Genomic DNA, 22,398 nt, shown 5'->3' with positions numbered 1-22,398 from the left:
GTTTCCAACCCCTCCGAGATACCCAGGGTTCTTCCCACGGAGCTGTAGCTGTCATAAGACACTGGTGGGAGGGCCCGAGAAGTAAGCTCCCTAAAGAGTACTTGGCACCTCCTTCACACTGGGCCAGGTGTTAGGAGATAGCTGACTCTGGGATGGGTCTACTAGTTAAAGTGGTGATTAACATTCATTTACTTATCTATTCTTTCCCTCAACACATTGTTATGGAGTGACCAGAAAATGTGTCCAGTAACTGTGCTAGGGTAGGGATGCAACATTGGACAGGAGAGCACCCTGCCTAGCCTCTGCCACCCACAATCTACCACAGGAGGCAGGAGTCAGCAGGCACTTACAACTGAGTATGGTGGGCAATTCAGGTGAGGCGATATGAAGATAGCCAGGTGGAAATGGGGATGGAACGGTATATTGAGAATCGCGTACTCAGAGTTCCCTGCTTTGGGCTGGGGAGAAGTTTGGGCAGTGTTTCATTATCTGTAGGGCATGCCTATTACCACAGTTAACAATTTTGGAGAATGCAGTTTGGGAATCACCAAACCAACTTCCTCCCATTGATCAGGCACCTCCAGCTCCCAATTCAGAGTCCATGCCTTTTTTTAATTATTATTATACTTTAAGTTCTAGGGTACATGTGCATAACGTGCAGGTTTGTTACATATGTATACTTGTGTCATGTTGGTGTGCTGCACCCATCAACCCGTCAGCACCCATCAACTCGTCATTTACATCAGGTATAACTCCCAATGCAATCCCTCCCCCCTCCCACCTCCCCATGATAGGCCCCAGTGTGTGATGTTCCCCTTCCCGAGTCCAAGTGATCTCACTGTTCAGTTCCCACCTATGAGTGAGAACATGCGGTGTTTGGTTTTCTGTTCTTGCGATAGTTTGCTGAGAATGATGGTTTTCAGCTGCATCCATGTCCCTACAAAGGACACAAACTCCTTTTTTATGAGTCCATGCCTTTTTATTCTACCTGCTGTCTTAGAGGCCCTGTAGTCTGTTTTTTGCCTGTCTCCTCGTTGCAGAGGGTATGTGTCAAAAACTGTCCATCTGCACTCTTTATTCTCTCTAAATGCCTTATAATGTGACCAAATCAATATAACACACTTGTAAAGGTTAATGTAAAATAAATTATTTCAGAATATAAAGTGACTTTTTCCTCTAACATCCCTATAAAGAAAAACAATCTTTTGTGCTTTGAGTAACTAAAAAACCTAGAAGTCTCTAGTATTATAAAGCTATGAACTACAATGTGAATACTAAATTCTCTGAAGGTTTTCTAAAAGAATTGAGTTCAGCACAAATCACCTTCAGTTTCACCACATTTGGGATGAATAAAATCTAACGTTTATTGCATGTTTATTATGGACCAGGCACTCTGCCATGTGCTTTGCCTAGATTATCTTATTTCACAACTTACGAGTTGGATGCTGTTGTTACTCCCATCTTATAGAAGGCACTAGAATTTTAAGTAACTTGCCCAAGACCACACAGCTATCTAGCAAATGGTGGAGCAGCATATGAAGGGGAGAATCCTTCTTTTAAGTGTCTTCTGCCACTTTAGATGCTAACTCTGGGGTTCACAGAGCAAAGCCAACTATGAGCCCCCAGGTTCGAACAAAGTGATCATTTACTTTTTGCAACCCTACATTAGAAAGTGTGTGACATCTACCAAATGGGTATCCTTGGGGAACCTTCAAAATCTGTCAACTGGAAATAAGATTCTAGAGGGGGAAACCCTAAAACCTTTAATTGCTCCAAGATGATATGTTGGTTTGGCAGAACTGGCTCATCTTAAAAGGAAGTTTTTTTGGAAGGTATAACCAGCATTAAAGAAACATGATTCTTGTTCTCATACTTATAAAATCATAGTTGTCATTTCTAGGTTTGCTGAAGACTTGGTTTTATAGTCTTTTACTAAACTGGAGAAAACTCACTTAGGTACATTCTGCACTTTTTGTCCCTTCACCAAAGAACCTCATAGAGTCTTAAATATTTTTAAGTTACTCAAGACACCAAGTAGATATTAGAGGGAAAATCTCTTTATATTCTAAAATAATTTATTTTACATTAACCTTTACAAATTGCTACATTGATTTGGTTATATTAAAAGGCTTTAAGAGAAAATCAAAACTGCATTAAGAAAGTATTTTTTTCTCTTCTTTTCTTTTTTCAATTGAGATGGGGTCTCACCATATTGTCCAGGGTGGCCTCAAACTTCTGGCCTCAAACTATCCTCCCACCCTGGCCTCCTAAAGTGTGATTACAAGTATGAGCCATCACACCCAGCCAAGAAAGTATTGTAAAATCTAAAGTAACTGGAGCTTCAATAAGTTTACTGTTTTCTTAGAAAAAACAAGTACAGATGGATTTTCAAGGAGGTAAAAGAGATGAAAACAGAAGGTAAAAATGATAATTTAATGAGGCATAGAGGTGAACTTGAGAATTTGCACCTAAAGAAAAGCTTAAAAAAACAGAATAAATAATCCTGGGAGGATGTACAGCATGGGATTAAGAACAAAGCCTTAGAGTCCCACAGCATGAGCTTATTAATTAGATATGTGACCTAGTGCAAGATACCTATACTGCCTTACTTGGTTCCTTCCTATTTAAATGAACTTGCTAATAAGACCTACCTCATAAGGTTGCTTGCTATGAAAATTAAATAAGACAATGTGTAAAAAGCCCTTAGGACAATGTCTGGTAAGTGTTCAATAACTGTTAGCTATTAAAAGTAGAAAATGTCATTATGGCTGCATATTTGGATGGCAGTGGAGAAGGTAAATTAAACAAAGGTAAGTTAAACCAAAACGTGGGCAATGATAGGTCTGCTGAGGCATTAATACTAGAACTGGCACATTGTAGGTGCTTAGTAAATACTGAATGAATGAATGAATCAATCAATTAATCAGTGAATGAATCAATGAAAGGAGTCACAGGAAGAAAATATTACTCTTAGAAAAGCTCAATTCTTTGCATTCTGCAGGCTCTGTAATCTTCCCTAATCTATCCATAAGACAGAAGTTATCCGCCACAATTCAGAATGGCCTTTCCATGTCTCATGTAGCATCTCATGTCAGTGCAGTAAATTTTTAACTTTTTGCAAAACTACCATAAAATATACACAAAGACATCATGAACTTATAAACAAGAACTCTAACTTGAAGTGACCTCAACATGAGGATAGGAGAAAAAGATGTTTAAAGATGAAGTTATATTTAACACATCCCTTATTTCTGCCTAAATAGTGTGATTTGAAATATCTGAGTGTTGTGTGAAAAGAAAACACACACTTTTTTGAAAAATATAACTATAAAAGAAAAGGGAGTGTATTGAGTGAGGAAGTTGAAATGAGAAGCCAGGATATTAGTTATTTTTCTGCCACTAGGAGAGGTATCATTACTCTATGTTCCTTCAATTCAGTTATGTACCTTCAGAAATTACTTTCGGCTTCTTTCCAATTCTGAACCATGAGTAAAATCACAAACACATTCAACAACAATATGTTCCTCTTGCGTAAATGTCTCTTCTAGGCCACATACATAATTAAAATCCTGTTGACTCAGGAATAACATCTCAGAACTGAATGTCCAAACTCTGTAACTTGCTTCCTTTTCTAACCAGACAGCACAGCTGCCAAGAGCTTCTGGGCCCTCTGTCTGTTTTCTCCATGTATAATTATTATATATTATATAGCATATATTTGATTTGCCAAAGCCTGCCAGTAAAGGTTCCTATGACTACTTATTTGAACTTTGTTGTGTATACATGTGACCAAAAACACAGTGTACCAAAGAAAAAGAAGAAAAGGAGGTGGCGTGGGAGTGGATGTGCTTGGCAATTTTTTTTCCGTGGAAATGAGATGAAAATCTTAAGGCACAGGAATATATACTGCTTTGTAAAGCAAAATTCACTTAAGGTGAAAGGAAATTTTAAAAATTAGTGATACCATTACACATAATTCAAATCCTTGGTTTACAACATCTGAAATGAGAAAATTGATGTTAAAAGGTCTTCAAAATATATGTGGGGCATAAAATAAAACACTTTGGCTTTCTTTCACCTTTGGGCAGCTCCAGATTTAAACCAGACATGAAAATCTATCGTATTTTTAAAGATCTCTAGAGAGAGAAGTTGCACAATGTTTCTCAGGAAGTTGTTCCAATATTCCTCCCAGTCATAAAACTCTTACATTCTAACCTAAATCCCTCACGTTCTAGTTTCAGCCCATTTCCCTTTGCTCTGCCTAAGATTGGAGAACAGTTGCTCATTTACCAAACCAACATTATGAGACTATCCCCAGTGCTGTATATATTTTTCAGCAATGGAAATTAAACACATAGCCTGCAGTTGCCTGGATCTCTTTTATTCCTTCAAAAATATTTAGATATGATATTGGCTCTTTTTCAGTTTTCTGAAAGTTCTCCATTCTTCCGTAAATTTTCAGAGAAATCTGCCCATCGTTTAAAGCATTTCTCCACGCAATAAAAGGAGAAGTAGAAAATGGGATTACATCAAACTAAAAAGCAAACCACAGTGAAAGAAATTATTAACAAAGTAAAGACACTACCTATAGAAGGGAAGAAAACATTTTTAAACTGCACATCTGGCAAGATGTTAATATTCAGATATATAAGAACTTAGCTCAACAGCAAAAAAAAAAAAGTTCAAATAATCCAATTTTTAAGATGGGCAAAAGGCATTAATAAACATTTCTCAAAAGAAGACATACAAATGGACAACAGGTCAATGAAGAAATGCTCAGCATCAGTAATCATCAGGGAAGTCCAAATCAAAACCACAATGAGGCCGGGTATGGTGGCTTGTGCTTGTAATCCCATTACTTTGGGAGGCCAAGTTGGGCGGATCACCTGAGCTCAGGAGTTTGAGACCAGCCTGGGCAACATGGTGAAACCTTAGCTGGGCATGGTGGCGTGTGCCTGTAATCCTAGCTACTTGGAAGGCTGAGGGATGAGAATTGCTTGAACCCAGGAGGCAGAGGTTGCAGTGAACTGAGATTGCATCACTGTACTCCAGATTGGGTGACAAAGTGAAACTCTGTCTCAAATAAAAATTAAAAAAAATAAAAATTAAAAAGCCGGCCGGGTGCAGTGGCTCATGACTGTAATCCCAGCACTTTGGGAGGCCTAGGTGGGTGGATCATGAGGTCAGGAGATCAAGATCATCCTGCCCAACATGGTGAAACCCCGTCTTTACTAAAAATACAAAAATTAGCTGGGTGCGGGGGTGCATGCCTGTAATCCCAGCTACTTGGGAGGCTGAGGCAGGAGAATTGCTTGAACCCGGGAGGCGGAGGTTGCTGTGAGCTGAGATCGTGCCACTGCACTCCAGCCTGGCAACAGAGCGAGGCTCCTTTTCAAAAAAAACCAAATCAAACCAACCAAACAAACAAAAGCACACACACACACACACAATGAGATACTACCCATTCCAGTTAAAATGGCTATTATCAGAAAGACAAAAGAAAACAGTGTTGGTGAGGATGTGGAGAAAAGGGTACATTTACACACTTGGTGGGATCCTAAACTAGTATAGTCATGGGAAAAAAACATGGAAGTTCCTCTGAAAATTAAAAATAAAACTACCATAAGATCCAGAAATCCCACTACTGGGTATTATTCAAAGGAAATGAAATCAGTTCTGATGAAGGTATATCTGTACTCCTGTGTTTACGGCAACACTATTTACAATAGTCGAGTTATGACATCAACCTATGTCCAACAACAGATGAATGGATAAAGAAAATGTGGTGTATATATGCGTGTGTGTGTGTGTATATATATATATGTGTGTGTGTATACGTGTGTGTGTGTGTGTATATATATATATACACACACACACAATGGAATACTATTCAGTCATAAACAAGAATAGCCGAGTGCAGTGGCTCATGCCTATAATCTCAGTACTTTGGGAGGCCGAGGTGGGCAGATTGCTTGAGCTCAGGAGTTCGTGACCAACCTGGCAAAACCTCATCTCTACAAGAAATACAAAAAATTAGCTGGGTATGGTGACATGCACCTGTAGTCCCAGTTACTCAGGAGGCTGAGGTGGGAGGATCACTTGAGCCTGAGAGCCTTGTGGTGAGCTGAGATTGCATCACTGCACTCCAGCCTAGGTGACACTGCGAGGACCTGTCTCAAAAAATAATAATAATAACAATAAAATAATCCTGTAATATGCAACAACATGAATGAACCTGAAGGACATCATATTAAGTGAAATAAGCCAGACACAGAAAAACAAATACTGCGTGATCTCACTCATGTGTGGAATCTGGGAAAAAAACAAAAACAAAAACAAAAACAAACAAACAAAAAAAACAAAGGTTGCTATCTCAGAAGCAGAGAGTAGAACAGTAGTTATCAGCCGCTGGGGAGGGGAGATTGGTCAACAGTCACACAATTACAATTAGACAGGAAGAATAAGTTCTAGAGCCCTGCTGCAGAGCAGGGGTAACTATGTGCAATAGTTATTAGTCATAGTAGTAAGTTCCCTACTTAGACTAAGTTTTCCAACTTATTTCAAACAAACAGGAATCATTAAACTTTAAAGTACATTAGAGAATTAGGGAAGCTTCTTAAAAATAAGATGCCCAAGTCTTGACCCAGACTCAGTAAATTATAATCTTTAGGACCCTGGCGTATTTTAATTGTTCTCATTTAAAAGTATTAATTATATTTAGTTAATAAGTGCACTTTAAAAGTTATTAAAACCATTATAAAAACAGAAACTAAAAACCAAAAAAACAAAAAAACCCATTAAGCAGATAAGTGTGTTCTCTTTGTCTTTTAAGTGTAAAGCCAATTCTGCTTTTACACTTAAAACCGACACATTAACAGAGTCAGGCATTTACGGTGTACTGGATGTAGACATCACAATCCCCATCAGCAGGAAAATCCATACCTGATCTGTTCCTGCAAGTTTCCCACATTAGAACTAAGTGCACTGCCAACAGGCTATTGATGTATAATACATTATCACATGAAAATGTGATTACAACAAATACGAGACTACCACTGTCTGCAAGTATATAATGCATTCAACATAAGTTATGCAGGAACTTTCTCAAATTTTAAGCTGGTTTCAGTGGACATGAGCTCATTCAAGGACCCTGAATGGTATGGTATAGAAAGAAATAATTACTGCATAAAATAACATGAAAAGAGAAACAACAGGATAGTACCAAAAGCTGAGGAGTGGAAAGGTTCTATGTGAGAGGTGGCAGCATCTTTTCCAAGAAACTTTAAGGTGAATCAAGCTAAGTCTGTACTCAGATCTTAAACCATATGGTATCATTATTATTAGTGTTGGATTGCCCTAAAAGGGGAACACCCGGGGGCCTACCTCAATGATTTGCCCAGGTGGGCTTGGTTTCATTTATTTCTCTGACATTCTTAAGCATCAGTGTTGGATTGCCCTAAGGGACTTCCTCAGATCGCCTGTGCTGTGCATTTTCCCACAAGTACACAGGCAAGGGAGGAGAAAAAAAGAACAACTCAAAGCTACTAAAGCAACCACAGAAATGCAGGTCAAAATGAAAGGGCTCTGAAATTGCTGAGAAAGGAAAGAAGTGAAAACAGCAAAAAGATGGCAGCCAAATGCAAAGAGAGATTCAAGGGCAACTCAGGTGTGTAAAGAAAGAGGTTTCTGTTCCTACCAATTTGTGTTTATGCTCACAAATGTGTGCCTGCATGATCAATTATACTCCGCACTGTTGGCCAGCTTTTCTTTTCTCTTTGGAGAAACGTTCCAAACGTTGAAATCCTTCTTTTTCTGGTTCCCCTACTTTCTTTACAATGAGTTATCTACAGCATGTTGTTTTCCTCTAGAGTTTCCATTCGTCAACCTCTTGTCTTTTCCCCCACTATTCCCTTCCTTTAAAAATCTTATCTGCAGCCAAGGCTTCAATTACCTCCTAAATGAAAATGACTCTAAAATTACATGTTTAGTCCCATCTCTTTCTTAGAAAGAAGTTACAGATTTCTCTTTCTTTTTCTTTCTCTCTCTCTTTCTTTCTCTCTTTCCTTCCTTCTTTCTTTCTTTCTTTTCTTTCTTTCTTTCTCTTTCTTTCTTTTTCTTTCTTTCTCTCTCTCTCTCTCTTTCTCTCTCTCTCTTTCTTTCTTTCTCTTTTTCTCTCTCTTTCTTTCTCTTTTTTTTTTGAAACAGAGTTTTGCTCTTGTTGCCCAGGCTGGCGTGCAACAGCACAGTCTTGGCTCACTTGCAACCTCTACCTCCCGGGATCAAGCGATTCTCCTGCCTCAGCCTCCCATGTAGCTGGGATTACAGGCTCCTGCCACCATGCTCAGCTAATTTCTGTATTTTTAGTAGAGATGGGGTCTTACCATGTTGGCCAGGCTGGCCTCCAACTCCTGAGCTCAGGTGATCTGCCTGTCTCGGCCTCCCAAAGTGGATTACAGGTGGGAGCCACGGCGCCCTGCCAAAGTTACAGATTTCTAAATGCCTCCTGGCTAATCTCCATCTGGAGTTGGATTCAGTGTTTCCCAGATCAAACATATCCAGTTCCTTCCACATTTGTTTCTTCTCCCATACCTTTGACTTCTGTCAATAGCACAGTTCTCTCAATCATGTCCACTTCTCCCTCTTCTGTACCCTTATCAGTTCGCAGGCCCTGTCTAAAGCATCCCTAAGGGAAAGCACATGCCATTCGCTTTCATAAGTTCTCCCCCTCAATTACCCCTCATTAACTCTTTTCCAGACTATTGTAAAAGTGTCCCAGATAGGTTCCATCCCTCGATCAATTCTTTATATTACTGGCAGGTGATTTTAACGACCCAGTTTGATTTGTCTTTCTTCTTTTTGAAATCCTTCAATAGTTCTCCATTGCCTGTCAAACTTAATTCAACTCTGTTTCTATAAAAATAATAACTTTATGGAGCCCACTATGTGACCAGTGCTTTACATATATAATTTTACTTATTTCTCCAAAAAGCTTATAAAGTAGGTATTATACTATATCCTTGAAAATGAAATCAATTTTATAAGTATGAAATATTAAAATAGTTCTATCAATTATGAATATTCCATTGATTCAATAACCTCTTTTTAAGTAATAAAGAATTATTACATTAAATATACATACTAAGATTTTTCTTGATTTTAAAAAACACTAAAATGAGAAAAAAAAATGTGAATCTTAGAAACTAGTAAATAGAGTATCACCCCCATTTTAAGCTAAGTCAACGATCTTTCCAATATATTATATTCCCTTTTCCTTGGACCTGAGATTACACTTTTTAGTCTTATTTCCCTATCTTCCTCTTTATGTTCCTTACATTTACCCAGTCCTGGGCCTTGGCGTTGATTTCTGCTATGCCTGAGTTCCTCCTTACTCTACATGCCCAAAGACAACCAGGCTTCAAAGCCTAGCACAACAGCTGCTCCTTTGTCAACTCTTTTCTAATTCGCCAAATTAAAATGACCTCTTATTCCTTTGAACAACCGTACATTTTGCACTCTTGTATGAAACTACTCTTTGTATCTTGTGCTAGGGTTACATATACCCTTTCTCTCCATTAGCGTATGCTTCTTCAAGACCTAGACTGTAATTCACACATCTTTGCACAACTACTTCCAATGCTTTCCTCCTATCCCCACCATAAAGCCCAGCAACCTCTTGCATATAATAGGCTCTTTAAAACTATTTATCATTTGGCTGGATGCAGTGGCTCACGCCTGTAATCCTAGCACGTTGGGAGGCTGAGGTGGGCAGATCATTTGAGGTCAGGAGTTCAAGACCAGCCTGGCCAACATAGTGAAACCCCGTCTCCCCTAAAAAAATACAAAAAGTAGCCAGGTATGGTGGCACATGTCTGTAATCCCAGCTATTCAGGAGGCTGAGGCAGGAGAATTGCTAGAACCTGGCAGGCAGAGGTTGCAGTGAGCCGAGATCATGCCATTGCACTCCAGCCTGGGCAAAAGAGTGAGACTCTGTATCTTAAAAAAAAAAAAAAAAAAAAAAAATCATTTGGATGACTAATCAGAACACATCGAATGATTTTTCTCTATTATTCATTATGACCAAATGAATACCGGTTATTGTCAAGTCACCAATCACGTCACCACTACTCAGCTAAGAATTGAGATGTCATGTTTCAAGAGATGTTCATTCTTCTGCCATGATCCAGTCACAATTGATGGGCCTGCATAGTAGCACTTTTCTAAATCCAAAATGTTTTTGAAGGATTCTCTGTAAGCACTTAGGCTAAGCACACCTTGCTTTAAAAAATATAAAATCCTTCTAAATAACAAATGGAAGAAATGTCCTGTGTGCTAAAATGGAAATTTTTTTGTCATTTTGTTCTTGCTACTGCCTGGAAGAGAAGGAGTTGCTGGAACCTTAAATATGTCTTGGCCCTGGCCCTAGTATTTCATAGGAAACTGTTATTTTTTAAAAACAGTATTTCTCAGGTATTGCAACTTCAGACATTAGTAAATGATGCTGTGTTGGGTTTTTGCTTGTTCATGTTTTATAGGTTATAGCAAAATCCTGTGATGATCTATCACTAAAACCCTTCGTTTGAGTGGTAGAGTTCACAAAAAATTTTAAACACCTTGCTATAGACTGAATATTGTGTCCCCCTATAATTCATTTGTTGAAACCCAGTTCCCAATGTGATGGTATATGGAGGTGGAGACTTTGGGAGGTGATTAGGTCATGAAGTTAGAGCCCTCATAAATGAGATTAGGGCCCTGGTAAAAGAGACCTGAGAGAGCTCCTTTGCTCTGTCATTCACGCGAGGACACAGGGAGAAGATGGCCATCTATGAACCAGGAAGCAGAGCATCACCACATATTGAATCTTCTGACATCTTGATCTTGGACTTCCCAGCTTTCAGGACTGTGAGAAATAAATGTATGTTGTTAATAGCACCCAGTCTATGATATTTTTGTTATAGCAGCCTGAATGAACTAAAACATACATTTTCTCATTTAGTCCTCAAAACAACTTATTGATGTGGATATTAATATGTAAACTTTGCAAATGAATAAACCGAGGCTGAGAATTATTGAAAAATCCTTTCACCTAAGGTCACATAGCTAATAAATGGAAGAGGTTGGATTTTAATCCAGATTTTCTCACTTCAGGGCCTAAACACTGTCTATAATACAACATGGGAATGCATATAAGAAGCTGGTGTTTTCAAGTATGGGGCACTCATAGAAGAGTCTGACAAACTGCTGTTATGTCATAATCTTTGAAAAGACACCAAGAGTGAATATTCCTGAAAGGCTGCAGCTTGGACATGCACAGAATCTATGTGATTTTAAAATGTCTTTCCTCAGTCTGTTACTGCTTAGATTCTAAGGAAATCAGTATTCTCTAGTCCCTCAAACCTCTTCTCCAACTTCTCCTATTTCCAGATATCTGGCTAGGAATTTCTGTCACAAGAAAATGAGGTTTGTATCACCTCATATCTCAATTTCTAAAAATTTCCCAACACCATAAATGGTGATAAAATGTGAGGGTTCGAGAGCTACATGGATGGTTTTCCAGTCTTTTTAAGGAAAGAGCCTTCTGTCTATTCATGCCATCAACCAATGTATTGATTTATAAAAAGCTACCCACAAACAGGGAGAAAGTGATGGCACCAATGTTCAGACCCACCTTGTCCAACTCAAATACACTTTCATACATAGGACCTCCTGCCATTCTCCATTCTCTTTCCACTATGGTTAGTATTGTTATTGGACAATAATGTCAAAGATGAAAAGGAGAAACACAGGTTTTTAAACCACATCAAGGAAATCTTTGAAACAAACCTATGTTGGTTGGCTAACACTGGGCGATTTCACAAAAATTTGTAAAATATTATGTTTCCTTTTTATAATGACCTGGAGAGATGGGCATCACTATCTCAATTTCATAAATGAGGAGACTGAGGTTCAGCAAGGTGAAGTGACTCACCCAAGATCACATAGCCAGAAAGTGGAATCCAAAGTCTGTTTTCCTTCAAAGTCAATGCTCTTAATGATTCTACTATAATGCTTCTCAGATTTTTTATATGATATTAAGATGTAGATGAAGTCCAATATTATGTATCCCCAGGTTATGTTCACAAGGAGCCAGGAGACATAACAAAAGACAAGAATGATTCAACCCTTCCATTGGTTTCTATTTCCTCCTTCATCTCAAGAATTACTGTTAGTTAAATTCTCAGTCACAACTATCTATATACATGTTCAACACATTGAAATTTTAAAAATTTCAAACATTTTATTGTTTTGAAGAGAACAACAACTGCTGTACAACATGTACAGGGAATGCTGAGATCCACCTGGGTGGCAGGCTTCACCTAGACTGGTAAGAGACAAACTTGCTCACAGTGTACACAGGAAACAAACACTGCTTCCAACCCTGTTTTCCATCATTTCCTGTGGCTCTGGACCACCGACCAATGACAAAAGTTGATCACTTGAAGGAAACATTTCCACAACAGCATGCAATTTTGATATCTGGTAATTTCCGGAATGGTTTAGATAGGTTAAAGAAAGGAGAACACTTAAAGAAAGGAGAAACATAAGCACTTAAATTGGTCATGATAAAACAGGACAATGGCTGGTAGAGGTATTCTGTCTGGGCAGCATGGTACCATCTTTGTACTAGAATACTTGTTTAAGTAATTATTAGAATAATTTGATGGGTTTTATTCAATACATCTATAAAAGCAGGGCTGAAAATAAATTCTGATACTGTTGATGAGAAGGCTTAGTTTCATAAACTTAACACAATTAAGATGAACATGGAAAACAGTGGGCAAGCCGAAAGCAGATAAACTTTTGCCTCAATTGGATGATGGTTGGATGTCAGCCAGTATTTCATGGGTCTAGTGGTGAAAGGAAAGCATTAAAGAACAAACACAATGCTGGAAATATATGATTAAAGACTACCTCTAAAAACACGATGCATTTAGGGATTTTATAGTATTTTTGGTTCACTGGTACTAGAACTCCATTTATAATTATTTGGTTCTTGCAGGTTTGTTCATATTTTCAAGAATGCATTATGCACTGATGTACATAGAAAACTGCCTGTACCTAGTTGTTTTGTCTCTATCCTTATTCATTTAAGCTAAACAAACAAATTGGATGTCAGAGTGATGAACACTGCAGAATAAGCAAATGAAAAATAAAACAACTTTAGATTCAGGAGCCGGGGCAAGCATCCAGATTTCCGTACAGGGAAGAGCTGAGGTTAACGCAGCTGCAAAAAACTAGGCGCATGCACGTGGCATTGCTTGAGAGACAGGAAGCCTTTCCAGGATTTCCAACTTCTTTCAGATGTTGTGGGGAATAGTTAAAGGCACTAGATACATGAATTGAATTTCATTTAACTCTGTGTTTTAAATAACTGCTAAATAAGAACTCCCAGAGCACAATGTCTATTCCCATCCCCAGGAATTTCTTGAGCTGGGAGGAATGCCTGCCAGTGAGCCTAACTCTGTCCTCAGTTTACAGTCACAGTTTTTCTCTTCACTCAGATACCCAGAAGGCTTCTCTTAGGTGTGGTTTCATCCAGCCAGCCCTACCTGTCTTAATCAGGCTGCCTTCCCCAGTACTAAATAAAGTGGAAAGGAAACTTCTACCTGCACACTCATCAGGGACTACAAGACCCAACTCACATCCTGCAAACCTCAGGATGGAACACGACTCCTTTTAACTACCTGGGCACAGTAGCTGACTATCAGGAAACTGCCCGTGGCCTCCACACATTGCCACACTATTTACACAGCTGATGGAAGTTTGCCCTGGTTGAGGAATTTGGCTCTAGAGGATTCCCCTTAAAATTCCCAAAGGGCCTATTCACCCTGTCACACCCGCACAGATGCCTGTGGAGATAGCAACAGTGGGGTTCATTTTCTAACTCCTTCTGTATACAATTATAACTCTACATGTTTATTTAAAAGTGGGGGGTTGGAGAAGAGCTAGGGGAGCTGCAAAATCTAACATTATATGAGATATTTTCAAGAAATATTTTGAGTAAAGTCAACAACCCCCTTCCCCTGCCTCTCAGACATTCCTCAGCTTCACTCAGCAGCCCAAACTCTGCCCTCCACACTCACAGGCATGAAGCAGAGCCAGGACGTGACTCCCAACAGAAAATGAGCCTTTCTAAGGCAGAGGGAAAGAAGCTGAAAGAGTCAACCAACTCTCAAAGCACAGAGGGAGAAGCAGCAAAGCAGAGGGTCAACATTCTTCTCCTTTAATAATTTAAAGCCCTGCTATTAGCAGAGGAAAAGAAAATATCAGACACATGATTGTATCATGACAATAAGGCACAGCAGAGGTGATAAGATGAAGGGAGTAATTTCCTGAAGCCCTTCTTGCTTTTTTAAAGATAAGGATCAATTCTTATTCTTTCAACTATTAAAACGTGATAGAAATGGCAGTAAGCTATTAATTTTGCAATTGCAGTGGCAGGCCCATCCTGGCAGTGGTGGGGCCTGCCTTCCCTAGCTGTGAATGACCTCTTTCACTAGGAAAACTGTTCAGGAAACAGCTCTCCATTTGGAAAGAGGTGTATATGAGAGGCAAATGTATATCCAAAATGTTCCCTTTCTTAATTTCCTTCTCCTCCTCCTAATTTTCTCCTAGCCTAAGTAATTAATCTTCTTGTGTTGGTCAAATAAATTCCATTTAAATCAGTTCATTCTAAAGTAGAAGAAGAGGCAGAAATGGTGGAGAAGGTGGGAGGAGGAGGAGATAGAGAGGGAGGGGGTGGGGAGAAGAAGAAACTGATCTTCCCATGCATTGCCCACTTCTTTCCTTCTGAGGAGGCAAAAGTCTAGTCTCAAGTGTGTGGGTTTAGATTTTGGTGCCAAACTCCCTGAGTTTGACTTGGCTTCTGCCAAATGACTGACTATGTAACTTTGGCACTGGCATGTCAACTTTCTTATTTGAATCAATGTTCTTGCTCATAAAATGGGAGCAACAATAGTCCCAAACTTCTGGGGTGGTTGTGAAGATTGAATATAACACACCTTGAATAGTATCTAAAACAAAGTAAACGCTGAGTACAAGCTTATGACTACTATTTGCTGTGATTTGAATGTGTCTCCAAAAAAACCATGTGTTGGCAACTTAATTGCTATTGCAGGAGTATTAAGAGGTAGGACCTTTAAGAGGTAGGAACTTTAAGAGGTGATTAGGCCATGGTGGCTCTGTCCTCATGAATGGATTAATGCCGTTTTCTCAGGAGTTATCTTGGGAGTGGGTTCCTTATAAATGGACAAGCATGGCCTCCTTTTGTCTCTCTAGCCCTCTCACCTTCTACCATGGGATGATACAGCAAAAGGGCACTGGCCAGATGTGAGCTCGGTATTGATATTGAAATTCTCAGCCTTCAGAACTGTGAGCTAGTAAGTTTCTGTTCATTATAAATTCCCCAGGTTGTGGTATTGTCACAGCAGCACAAAATGAACTAAGACATTATTGTTGGCTCCTCCATCTCTCAACTGTCAGATTCAAGGCAGATCATGCAAGAACAGAAGGCAAACAACACTAACTAGAGATAAAAGTCACATATAGAACATACAGAATAGCTCTAAATCCTTACTAGAATAGAAGCAAATGGAAGTAAATACAGTCACTCTTTTATTAAAAATTTAAATATGATATTAAACTGGTAATTACAGGCTTATGATTTGTAAGAGGTGGGGAGAAAATAGTCTTTCTGTTTACATGACAATAGGCAGAGCTTTATTTGAGAAATTAAGGAGAACTTAGAAAAAAGCAACTAAAAAAACTACTGAAGGATTAAAAAAAGAAGAAGAAATAAACAAAGAAGAAAAGGTTAATGAATAAGCAATAAACTAACCCCATGTTCAGCTGATCTCTATAATAACACTGGTGTTTGGGGACAGAAATAACTTCATATTATAGGCTTTCTGGGATTCAGGGAGGGAGCTGCACTATAAATTACCCTGTACTCTGGGGACTGAGTTAGACCCACAGTGTAACTCAATCTCTGCCCTCATCCATCTCAAAAAGTCCAGCTCAAACCTTTTCCCATTCTCTCAGAGGAGAAATTTGGCCTGTGGTTAAGAGCGAAAGAGGCCAGAGTGGAGAACACTCAGATAAGAGTACTGGAACCACCACTCACCAGCTATGTGTTAGCAGGTTAGCAACCTCACTGAGCCTCAATGTCCTCATTTCAAAAATGGGGCTACTAATAGTACCTATGTCAAAGGGCTGTGTGAGCATTCAACATGAGAATGCGCATTGTGGATAAAGGTTTTCTACCAGAGGTTGGCACCAGGCAGAACCTAATCCAATCATCCATTTTACAGATAAGAAAACTAAGATCTAGAGAAGTTGAAACTGTCCCAGGGCCATATAGTGAGTTTGATTCAAAGTCTGGAAACCTAAATTAGAACCTTAGTCCTGACCCCTTATTCAGTGTTTTTGCACTAAATACGCTTTTGCCTCCACAGGGCTTCACAAAGACTCTCCCACATTGATTTTGTCCTTTGCCGAACATCAAGCGCATTTTCAACCAGTACCATCAGGATAGCATTTGAATACTCTCTATGACTGCATTCCCTCAACTGCATCATAAGTTCCTTGAAGTGACAAAAGTGGTTTAACAGCTCTGTCTATCTAAAGATGTCTACTCAGATACTGGGCACAAAATTGATTGATAGCAATTGATTGATAGAGAGGTTTCTTTAGGAAGAGCTTTTACTCTGAATAAAATATTCCTGTGAGGAAGATGCCGACCGGCCATCTAGGTCTGCAGAAGATGAGACCAGAGGAAATGGATTTTGAACATGCCCCGAGAGACCTGTAAAAAATTAACTGCAAGGGAGTTTAAACACAGGAAGAACAGAACAGAGAAGGCTGAGGGCTCTCTCCTGAAATGAATGTTTTAAAAAAAAGACAGCCTATTTTTAGATAAAATAAGTTGACACAGGCCATTGGTTCTTAACCTACAGTCTGTAAACCCCAAATGTTGCTGCTTTTGCTAAGGATCTGCAAATTAATTTGCATATCAAACATTGTAGAATAAATCTTACACTTATATGCAATGCCTTTTTTCAAATCCACGTGGAGAAATATATTTGACTTAATAAAATACAAATTCTTTAAAAGCATTATGAATTTTGTTGTAACTTTTGTTCATTATGTATATTTTAATCAAGCAATAAAAACAGTGGCTAACATTATTGAACATTTACAGAGATCATTTGTTTAACTCTCATTAGCACTCAGGAGGTAGGTATAATTGTTATTCACATTTTAGAGATAAGAAACTGATATTTGAAGAGTTTAACTAACTCACCCTTTAGTTTTACTGGTATAAATAATGGAGCTGGCATCTGACGCCAAAGCCTGTACTATAATTACCCAACATTAGGTCACTTTTTAATTAACCAGTGTAAAACATTTTACCTATTTTCATCCATGTACACAGGTGTAAGGGGTGGGTGTTTATCCATAAAATTTTATGTTTAAAGAAGATTCTCGTATCTGCAAGGGTTAGTAACAACACAAACTATAGATAAAGAATAGCTTCAGAATAATTCACTTTGACTTTCAGCCAGCCAGGTGCTCAGAAGTAAGGGACTCAACTGGTTGATCCCTAGGAATAGCTCCAAGTCAGAAATTCTATCATTCTGTAATTTAGATTTGCATTTCCCAAAATGGATTCTGCAGAATTCTGGTCTTAAGAGATGCTTCACAGAAGTTTGAGGAACACCGCAAACTAAAAGAGCCACTATACACAAAAATGAATATCCTCTTTTGGAGATTCATAATTACATTCCATGGTGTAAGCTCTGAGAAGTCCTCCAGAGCACTGGATCACACAAAATTAAACAGGTCCCCTTATTATAAGACTTAGCAAGATAACCTTTTTCATTTTGCGTAGCCTGGGGTACCCTGAAAATATTTGGGCATCGAACTCCTGCTCTACATAATTTTTTTAAATATTTCGTGGAACGGGTTCCACAGAAAAGAGTTAGGCTAGAACTCAAATTGGGCAGTTGAAACATTTTTGTATTATGTGGTAGGCTACGAAAAGTGAACTTTTGAGATTCTTCCTAAAACTGTCTCTCTATATGAAAGTATGGGTCCTCATAAAGCTTTTTAGTCAAAAGCCATATTATCTAAGCACTGTACAGACTGCTAAGTATTTTTGTCTCTCTTTCAGCATGGAAGAAAATTTTTATTAAGCTATACCACTCTAAATGTTACGTCCTTCTATTCTTCAAAATTCATTCTAGACTAAAGGTTCTCAAACTTTATCATCCTCAGAACCACCTGGAGTGCTTGTTCAAACAAGAGTTGCTGAACCCCTCTCCCACAGTTTCTCATTTAATACATCTGGAAAGAGGCCTGGGAATTGACATTATTCACAGTTCCCATGGAATGCTAATGCCGCTGCTCAGGGACCATACCACTCATCTAGACCTCTTGTGTTAGATGTAGACCATGAAGTGGACACAGAAGGCACCTGGTCGTCTCTGCTTCCATCATCAAGGGCTGTTATCTTTTCTCTTGCTTTCTGTAAGCCTGGCTCTTGGATATCCTGACAAATATTTATGGTTTTTGTGCTGAATTCACATTTTAAAATTACAAACGTTTTTAAAACTTCAATCAGTGATGAAGAAAGGAAGTTAAGAGAATAGAGAGTGTCTTTGAGCTTTAAGAGAAGAAGATATTCTGAAAATATTCAGCATTAATTTATGTGAGTTAATCTCTTATTTCTCATTCAATCATATACATTAAATTTCAGTAGAATGAGTTTATTCTCACCTTGGAAGAGTGATTAAGTAATCATTTGTAAATATAAGTGGACAAGTTTTATATCACTGACACTTTGGCTGGGGATCCATTCACTGGAACCCAGAGCTCTTCCAGAACTTTAATTTCCATAATAGAATATTCAATGATGCTAGAGAATCTATACTGCCAAGGGGCTCTTTAAAATGGTGACTAAATGTAGCTACAGAGTCATAAAATCCTCAGCATGTCTGGTATAGTAGATGTGTTCCTGGGAAATTGCAAGTCAAATTACTGTCAATTGAATTATATTTACATATTTATATATTCTAATTCTAGATATGCCCAACTACCACTGTTTCCTAACTCTATAAAGTTTCTGCTCCTTTTGCCCCTCCCAAGACCTACTGACCTGTCTAGGAAACAAGGACAGAAATTAATCTTTGCTGAGACTCTTCTAAGGGCTACATCATTCAATCTGTACCAAATCTGTGATGAGGGTTTCATCCAAAGGAAAGATGAGGCCCAGAGAGGTTCTGGTCAATGGAGCAGTGGTAGCATGAGGCTGCCAATCATGTCCACTGCAAAGGCCCCTCTCCCTTCACCCACCTCATGAACTACTCTTGGTGATTCTTAAACAAAATAGGGAGCTCCATCCTTAAAGGATAGCTATAGGGGAGAATTATTTGGTGTTGTGATGAATTGCCCATAATCGATTGGTATGTTTTAAAAATTGTCATTTTCATAAATGTGTCAGAGGTGAAAATATCTGAAACTGAAATTAGGTGAGAGAGGCAACATGGGTGTTAATGGGTAAAATTAAGTCAAACATTTTAGTCAGGAAGATGCAAAATGTTGCACCTTTACAGACCATTGTTTAATAAGCCCAGTGAATAACCCAAGTAAGTAATAAAGAGCAAAACAAAACACAATTTAGAGGCTCTCCCTGAGCACATATGTATTAACTTGAGGCTTAAAAAGGCAGATGTGTCATCTATCTGCTCTAGCCATTTGAAAGCAGCAACAACTTGCTAGCACCGACTCCATTATATAAAACTGTTCATGGCAGAGTTCTTGGTAAAAACAAAAACATCTTCTCTACCCAAGTTCTGAAACCTTGTGCAAACAAAGTTCTCTCAAGTAAGCTGAGCTCTGCCCACGGAGCATTCTTCAGGGCTTAGTCTATGTATAAGCTGAGTTACCTGCTATTATCCACACAATGTCAGGAAGGAGTTTATGAATGTATGACCTTAGCTTTTAAAAGGTGACCACAGAAGTTGACAATGATCTAAACTACTCATGAATGTCAGGCTCCAGGGGACTACACAGGGCTGTTCTGCACTCTGAAACCAGGCAAGGAATTGCCGAATTTAATAGTTGCTGGGGTGTGAGAGACATGCAATTGGGCTGCTCATGATACCTCTGGGAAACGGTTTGTTAGAAATAAACAAGGTTTGTGAAAAGAGCTCTACTACTCTGGGATCTGCTGGTTTTCACTGGCTAATTTCCCAGATTACTTCGGTAACTGTATGTCAACAGAAACCCAGCTTCTTCTGAGCACACTTAACCACCACTGTTTGCACAGAATGGAACCAACCCCTTGCTCATTCAGAGTGTTAGGATTTCTAGATCAGAAACACAGACCAATATAAGTTAAGTGAAGTTCCAACTTTCACTCCTTCATGTAACATGTACTGATCACCTACTCCATGCCAGGTCCTATGAGAGATACTAGTGATACAAAGATGATAAGGGGCATTCTGCTCCTTCAAGGGACTCAGTCTAATCCACAAAATAAACATGAAATACACATGATGCTAAAATGGGACAGATGTTACAATAGAAGAGAGAACATCTTGGGAGATCAGAAGGCAGTAGGCTATGCATCACGCTTCACAGAGGTGACATTTCAGTTGGGTGTTAACTGATGGCTAGTAAGGTAGAGAGATTATCATATGCAAGCATGTGGCAGTGAGATAGAGCATGGCATGCTCAGCGAATCGCTATGGGGTGGCAACAAAGAGTTTAGAGGATTGGGGAAGAAACAGCTGAGGGTCTGGGCCCTCTTAGCTAGGGCAAGAGTTTGAAGTGGACTTGAGAAATTGAAGGTTTCCAGGGAGGCTGAGGCATGGATTCACTGGGAAAGGTGTGCGAGGGGTGGGATGAAATCCCAAGAGGATAACTGGTTCTACCCAATATCCAATCCAAATACATCTGGACAAATCTTTGCTGAAAGAAGGCCCAAGCCTAGTGATAAATAGTACCAGTTTCAGCCTTTATCTCTGGAAAAAGTCATGGCTACTGTTTCTCTTACAGACCAGAAAAGAAAGAAAGCCCTCTCCTTTCCATTCACCTGGATACACTAGTCCCCTACATACACTGGTCATCTTTTTTTCTCTATGATCTCACTTCTCCAGTGCATCTTCCACACTGCTCTCAGAGTTTCTTCTTAAAACACAACTCAAAAAGCTGGTTTCTCAATGGCTGCAGAATCTGAATCCCCAATTCTTTAGTACTCTTAGCTTTTCCTCATACAATATACCTTTCCTTTCTACATTGCTGTATCTTTGCTCACGTAGGAATGGCATGCCTTTCTCCCCTATTCTCAATGTATCAAATTCTACTTGTCCATCAAAGTCCAGCATAATGGCCACTTCCTCAAGGAAGCTCCCTTAATTCTTCTCATCATGATTATATCTTCCTCTGAACCATATCATCTTGCTGGTTCCAGCTAAGACCCATGAACTCCGCCTTGTCTTTTAGATGGTCGCTGGGAAGCTTCTCAGAAGCAGGCCTCTTAATTAGGTGGAAAGGAAAGAAGGGAGATGAGAAGGGAGGAAGAAGCTTGCTTTTGAGTAGACAAAATAACTGACTCTTGGACAAGAATCAGGTATTCAGAGTCAGTTGGACAGTAAATAAGTAAAACAGGGTTAAAGGCCAAAGTAGATTATATTTTCCAAAGATGACCTCAACAAAATTTCCTAAGCTCTTCTATAGGTAGCATTGCATCAAGAAATGGAGCCTAACTTCCCTCCCCTTGAATCTGGGATGGCCTTATGACTGCTTGAAACCAACAGAATGCAGCAGGACTTTTGAGGCTAGATGAGAAAAAAAGAGGGCTTCCTCCTTGTTCTCTTGAAATTCTTGCTCTGAGGGGAGGCAGCTGCCATGTAAGATATCCAACCACCCTGAGACTAAGGTGCTGCAGAGACCACATTATGTATTCCAATAGATAGTCCCAGATGAGCTCACACTTCCAGCCACCCCTACCAAGGGACCAGATGTGTGAGTAAAATCACCTTAGAGCCTCTTAGCCAGCCCAGCTGGCAGCTGGGTACCACTAAGTGACCTTAGTCATCTCCAGGAGGAACAGTAGAATCACTCAGAGGAGGCTTGCCAAACTGCTGACCCACAAAATCCATGTTTTAAGTTACTAAGTTTGGGGGTAGTTTATTACACAGCAGTAAATACTGGAAAAGCCAGGGAGTGAATTTTTGACCCTGCTTTTTATTCCTAAAGCTAACCAGTCTTCTGAAAGAGTCAAAATCACTGTTCAATTCAAGATTAAAACTTTTGAGATCTCTTGAAATCATGTAGTTGCTTGGTGAGAACCAGCGA

The 22,398-nt window shown here is 39.2% G+C and overlaps 1 protein-coding gene across 4 annotated transcripts in view; it reads right to left on the bottom strand.

Annotated features, from left to right (window-relative positions):
* Positions 1 to 22,398, bottom strand: part of DDAH1 (dimethylarginine dimethylaminohydrolase 1) — a 255,115-nt gene that overhangs the window by 208,564 nt on the left and 24,153 nt on the right. Inside the window, exon 3 of one of the 4 annotated variants that reach the window (XM_065519361.2) lies at positions 10,764 to 10,897. The exons of the other annotated variants lie outside the window; for them this stretch is intronic. The gene's annotated coding sequence lies outside the window, so the exon portion shown is untranslated. The remainder of the gene's footprint in view (positions 1 to 10,763; positions 10,898 to 22,398) is intronic. 4 annotated transcript variants of the gene reach the window in all.

This window comes from Macaca fascicularis, chromosome 1, assembly GCF_037993035.2.
Source record: "Macaca fascicularis isolate 582-1 chromosome 1, T2T-MFA8v1.1".
Lineage (NCBI taxonomy): Eukaryota > Metazoa > Chordata > Mammalia > Primates > Cercopithecidae > Macaca > Macaca fascicularis.
Note: the sequence above shows the minus strand (reverse complement) of the source record. Positions and strands in the feature narration are given on the sequence as shown.